This window comes from Macaca thibetana, chromosome 8 (assembly GCF_024542745.1).
Source record: "Macaca thibetana thibetana isolate TM-01 chromosome 8, ASM2454274v1, whole genome shotgun sequence".
NCBI classification, from domain to species: Eukaryota; Metazoa; Chordata; class Mammalia; order Primates; family Cercopithecidae; genus Macaca; species Macaca thibetana.
Window position 1 is genome coordinate 96,399,820 of NC_065585.1, and position 6,226 is coordinate 96,406,045.

A 6,226-nucleotide genomic window follows, 5' to 3' on the forward strand; every position below is an offset into this window, starting at 1 on the left:
CTCTTCATATCTTTTGTCCATTTTCTAATTGGATTGTTTGGTTTTTTTACTGTTGAAGTTTGAAAATACTTCATATATTCTAGATGTAAGACCTTTCTCACATATGTGGTTTTCAAATATTTTCCCTCAATCTGCAGCTCATCTTTTCATATTCTTAACAAGTTCTTTTGCAGAGCAAAAAGTTTTAATCTTGATGAAGTCCAATTTATCAATACCAATTTTTTTCTTTTATGATTCATAATTTTGATATCATGTCTAAGATTTCTTCACCAAGCCCACAGCCTAAAAATTTTCTGCTATATTATCTGCTAAAAATTCTACAGGTTTATTTATTTATTTATCTATTTTTGGAGACAGGGTCTCACTTTTGTCACCCAGGCTGGAGTGCAGTGGCACAATCACAGCTCGCTGCAGCCTCAAATTCCCAGTCTCAGATGATTCTCCCACCTCACCCTCCCGAATAGCTGAGACTACAGGTGCATGCCACCACCGGTTAAATTTTTTTTTTTTTCTTGTATTTTTAGTAGAGATGGGGTTTTGCCATGCTGCCCAGGCTGGTCTTGAACTTTTGGCCTCAAGCCATCCACCCGTCTCAGCCTCCCAAAGTGCTGGGATTACAGGTGTGAGGCACTGCACCCAGCCAGTTCTACAGTTTCAAATCTATGTTCCATTTTGAGTTATTTTTTGTATAGTCTGTGAGGTTTAGATCAAAGTATATGTTTTTGGACTGTGGATATTCCATTAATCCAGTACCATTTACCCTTCTTCCATTTATCCTTGCTTTTCACCTTGGTCAAAAATTAGTTGGCCAAACTTGTGTATGTGTTTTTCCGGGTTCTCCATTCTCTTCAGTTTTTGTGTCTAGCCCTCTGCCCATACCATTCAGTATTGATTTCTGGAGCTAAATAATAAGTTGTGAAGCCAGGTAGACTGATACCTCTTACTACATCCTTCTTTTTCAATATTGTTTTAGCTATTCTAGGAATAGCTATTTAGTCTATGGTATTATATCTGTTTGGATATAAATTTTAGAATAATCATGGCTATATCTACAAAAAGATTGCAAAAATTTTGATAAGAATTGCATTAAACCTGTGTTTGAATTTAGGGAGAACTGGCAATGTTGAGTTTTCCAATCCACAAACATGGCATGCCTTTCCGTTTCTGTAGACCTTCTTTGATTTTTTTCCATCACCATCTTGTAGTTTTCAGTGTACAAGTTCTATACAATGTTTTCTTAAATGTGTACACAAATATTTCATTTTCTTTGGAAAATCAATAGATTGTATTTTTTATTTTGGGTGTAGATTTATCTCGTGTCCTGTGACTTTGCTGAATCACTTGTTAGTTGTAGGAGTTTTTTTGTAAAGTCATCATACATATTCTATGTAAACAACCATGCTGTCAGCAGATTTATTTCAGGCAGTTTTATATCTTTTTTCATATCTCTATGTCTTTTACACTTTTTTTTTTTTTTTTTTTTTTTTTTTTTTTTTTTTTGCCTTATTGCATTGGCTAGAACTTTCAGGATTATGCTTACTAACAGTGGCTAGAGTAAATATCTTGCCTTATTTCTGATCTTAAGGGGAAATCAAATACTCTTTCACCATTAAGTGTGATGTTAGCTGTGGGTTTTGTGGGTATACTTTGTTTTGTTTCTGATATTGGTAATTTGTGTCTTCTCTCTTTGTAACTTTGCCTTGCTAGACGAATTTTATTGATCTTTTCCAAAAACCAGCTTTTTATCTCATGGATTTTCCCTATTGTCTTTCTGTTTTCAACTTTATTGACTTCTGCCCATGTCTTTATTATTTATTTCTACCTGCTTTGGGATTATTTTGCTCTTATTCTCCTAGGTTTTTGAGATAGGAGCCTAGATTACTTATTTGGGATTTTCTTCTTTTTCTGTTATAAGCATTTATTGCTGTAAATTTCCCTCCCGGCACTATATTGGCTGCATACTACCAACTTTGTTTTTTGTTTTTGTTTTCTCTTTTTTTATTATTATACTTTAAGTTCTAGGGTACATGTGCACAACGTGCAGATTTGCTACATAGGTATACGTGTGCCATGTTGGTTTGCTGCACCCATTAACTCGCCATTTACCTTAGATATTTCTGCTAATGCTATCCCTCCCCCTGCCCCCCACCCCACAACAGCCCTGGGGTGTGATGTTTCCTGCCCTGTGTCCAAGGCAGGAAATTGTTCAATTCCCACCTATGAGTGAGAACATGAGGTGTTTGGTTTTCTGTACTTGTGATAGTTTGCTTAGAATGATGGTTTCCTGCTTCATCCATGTCCCTGCAAAGGACATGAACTCATCCTTTTTTTATGGCTGCATAGTATTCCATGGTGTGTATGTGTCACATTTTCTTAATCTAGTCTGTCATTGATGGACATCTGGATTGGCTCCAAGCCTTTGCTATTGTGAATAGTGCCGCAATAAACATACATGTGCATGTGTTTTTACAGTAGCATGATTTATAATCCTTTGGGTATACACCCAGTAATGGGATCGCTGGGTCAAATGGTATTTCTAGTTCTAGATCCTTGAGGAATCACCACACTGTCTTCCAAAATGGTTGAACTAGTTTACACTCCCACCAACAGTGTAAAAACATTCCTATTTCTCCACATCCTCCCAGCATATATTGTTTCCTGACTTTTTAACCATTGCCATTCTAACTGCTGTGAGATGGTATCTCATTGTGGTTTTGATTTGCATTTCTCTCATGACCAGTGATGATTAACATTTTCTCTTTTGTCTGTTGGCTGCATAGATGTCTTCTTTTGAGAAGTGTCTGTTCATATCCTTTGCCCACATTTGATGGGGTTGCTTGTTTTTTTCTTGTAAATTTGTTTAAGTTCTTTGTAGATTCTGGATATTAGCCCTTCGTCAGATGGGTAGATTGCAAAAATTTTTTCCCATTCTGTAGGTTTCCTGTTCACTCTGATGGTAGTTTCTTTTGCTGTGCAGAAGCTCTTTAATTTAATTAGATTCCGTTTGTCTATTTTGGCTTTTGTTGCCATTGTTTTTTGTGCTTTAGTCATGAAGTCCTTGTCCATGCCTATGTCCCGAATGGTATTGCCTAAGTTTTCTTGTAGAGTTTTCATGGTTTTAGGTCTAACATTTAAGTCTTTAATCCATCTTGAATTAATTTTTGTATAAGTTATAAGGAAGGGATCCAGTTTTGGCTTTCTATATGTGGATAGCCAGCTTTCCCAGCAGCATTTATTAAATAGGGAATCCTTTCCCCATTTCTTGTTTTGTCAGGTTTGTCAAAGATCAGATGGTTGTAAATGTGTGGTGTTATTTCTGAGGCCTCTGTTCTGTTCCATTGGTCTACATTTCTGTTTTGGTACCATTACCATGCTGTTTGCGTTACTGTAGCCTTGTAATTTAGTTAGAAGTCAGGTAGCGTGATGCCTCCAGCTTTGTTCTTTTGGCTTAGGATTGTCTTGGCTATGCAGGCTCTTTTTTGGTTCCATATGAACTTTAAAGTAGTTTTTTCCAATTCTGTGAAGAAAGTCATTGGTAGCTTGATAGGGATGGCACTGAATCTATAAATTACCTTGGGCAGCGTGGCCATTTTCACGATATTGATTCTTCCTATCCATGAGCATGGTATGTTCTTCCATTTGTTTGTGTCCTCTTTTATTTAGTTGAGCAGTGGTTTGTAGTTCTCCTTGAAGAGGTCCTTCACATGCCTTATAAGTTGTATTCCTAGGTATTTTATTTTCTTTGTAGCAATTGTGAATGGGAGTTCACTCATGATTTGGCTCTCTGTTTGTCTGTTATTGGTGTATAGGAGTGCTTGTGATTTTTACACATTGATTTTGTATCCTGAGACTTTGCTGAAGTTGCTTATTAGCGTAAGGAGATTTTGGGCTGAGACGATGGGGTTTTCTAAATATATAATCATGTCATGTGCAAACAGGGACAATTTGACTTCCTCTTTTCCTAATTGAATACCCTTTCTTTCTTTCTCTTGCCTGATTGTCCTGGCCAGAACTTCCAACACTATGTTAAATAGGAGTGGTGAGAGAGGGCATCCCTGTCTTGTGCCAGTTTTCAAAGGGAATGCTTCCAGCTTTTGCCCATTCAGTATGATATTGGCTGTGGGTTTGTCATAAATAGCTCTTATTATTTTGAGATAAGTTCCATCAATACCTAGTTTATTGAGAGTTTTTAGCATGAAGTGCTGTTGGATTTTGTCAAAGGCCTTTTCTGCATCTATTGAGATAATCATGTGGTTTTTGTCATTGGTTCTGTTTATGTGATGGATTATGTTTATTGATTTGTGTATGTTGAACCAGCCTTGCATCCCAGGGATGAAGCCCACTTGATCATGGTGGATAAGCTTTTTGATGTGCTGCTGGATTTGGTTTGCCAGTGTTTTATTGAAGATTTTCGCATCAATGTTCATCAGGGATCTTGGTCTAAAATTCTTTTTTATTGTTGTTGTGTGTCTGCCAGGCTTTGGTATGAGGATGATGTTGTCCTCATAAAATGAGTTAGGGAGGATTCCCTCTTTTTCTATTGATTGGAATAGTATCAGTAGGAATGGTACCAGCTGCTCTTTGTACCTCTGGTAGAATTCGGCTGTGAATCTGTCTGGTCCTGGACTTTTTTTGGTTGGTAGGCAATTAATTATTGCCTCAATTTCAGAGCCTGTTATTGGTCTATTCAGAGATTCAACTTCTTCCTGGTTTAGTCTTGGGAGGGCGTATGTGTCCAGGAATTTCTCCATTTCTTCTAGATTTTCTAGTTTATTTGCACACAGGTGTTTATAATATTCTCTGATGGTAGTTTGTATTTCTGTGGTATCGGTGGTGATATCCCCTTTATCATTTTTTATTGCATCTATTTGATTCTTCTCTCTTTTCTTCTTTATTAGTCTTGCTAGTGGTCTATCAATTTTGTTGATCTTTTCAAAAAGCAAGCTCCTGGATTCATTGATTTTTTTAAGTTTTTTTTGTGTATCTCCTTCAGTTGTGCTCTGATCTTAGTTATTTCTTGCCTTCTGATAGCTTTTGAATTTGTTTGCTCTTGCTTCTCTAGTTCTTTTAATTGTGGTGTTAGGGTGTCGATTTTAGATCTTTCCTGCTTTCTCTTGTGGGCATTTAGTCCTAGAAATTTTCCTCTACACACTGCTTTAAATGTGTCCCAGAGATTCTGGAACGTTGTGTCTTTGTTCTCATTGGCTTCAAAGAACATCTTTATTTCTGCCTTCATTTCGTTATTTACCCCATAGTCATTTGGGAGCAGGTTGTTCAGTTTCCATGTAGTTGTGTAGTTTTGAGTGAGTTTCTTAATCCTGAGTTCTAATTTGATTATACTGTGGTCTGAGAGACAATTTGTTGTGATTTCTGTTCTTTTACATTTGCTGAGGAGGGCTTTACTTCCAACTATGTGGTCAATTTTGGAATAAGTGTGATGTGGTGCTGAGAAGAATGTATATTCTGTTGATTTGAGGTGCCGAGTTCTGTACATGTCTATTAGGTCTGGTTGGTGCAGAGCTGAGTTGAAGTCCTGGATATCTTTGTTAACCTTCTGTCTCATTGATCTGTCTAATACTGACAGTGGGGTGTAAAAATCTCCCATTATTATTGTGTGGGAGTCTAAGTCTCTTTGTAGGTCTCTGAGGACTTGCTTTATGAATCTGGGTGCTCCTGTATTGGGTGCATATATATTTAGGATAGTTAGCTCTTCTTGTTGAATTGATCCCTTCACTGTTATGTAATGGCCTTCTTTGTCCCTTTCGATCTTCGTTGGTTTAAAGTCTGTTTTATCAGAGACTAAGATTGCAACCCTTGCTTTTTTTTGTTTGTTTGTTTTCCATTTGCTTGGTAGATCTTCCTCCATGCCTTTATTTTGAGCCTATATGTGTCTTTGCACATGAGATGAGTCTCCTGAATATAGCACACTGATGGGTCTTGACTCTTTATCCAATTTGCCAGTCTGTCTTTTAATTGGGGCATTTAGCCCATTTACATTTAAGGTTAATATTGTTATGTGTGAATTTGATCCTGTCATTATGATGTTAGCTGGTTATTTCGCCATTAGTTGATGCAGTTTCTTCCTAGCATCGATGGTTTTTACAATTTGGCATGTTTTTGCTGTGGCTGGTACTGGTTGTTCCTCTCCACGTTTAGTCCTTCCTTCAGGAGCTCTTGGAAGGCAGGCCTGGAGGTGACAAAATCTCTCAGCGTTTGCTTGTCTGTA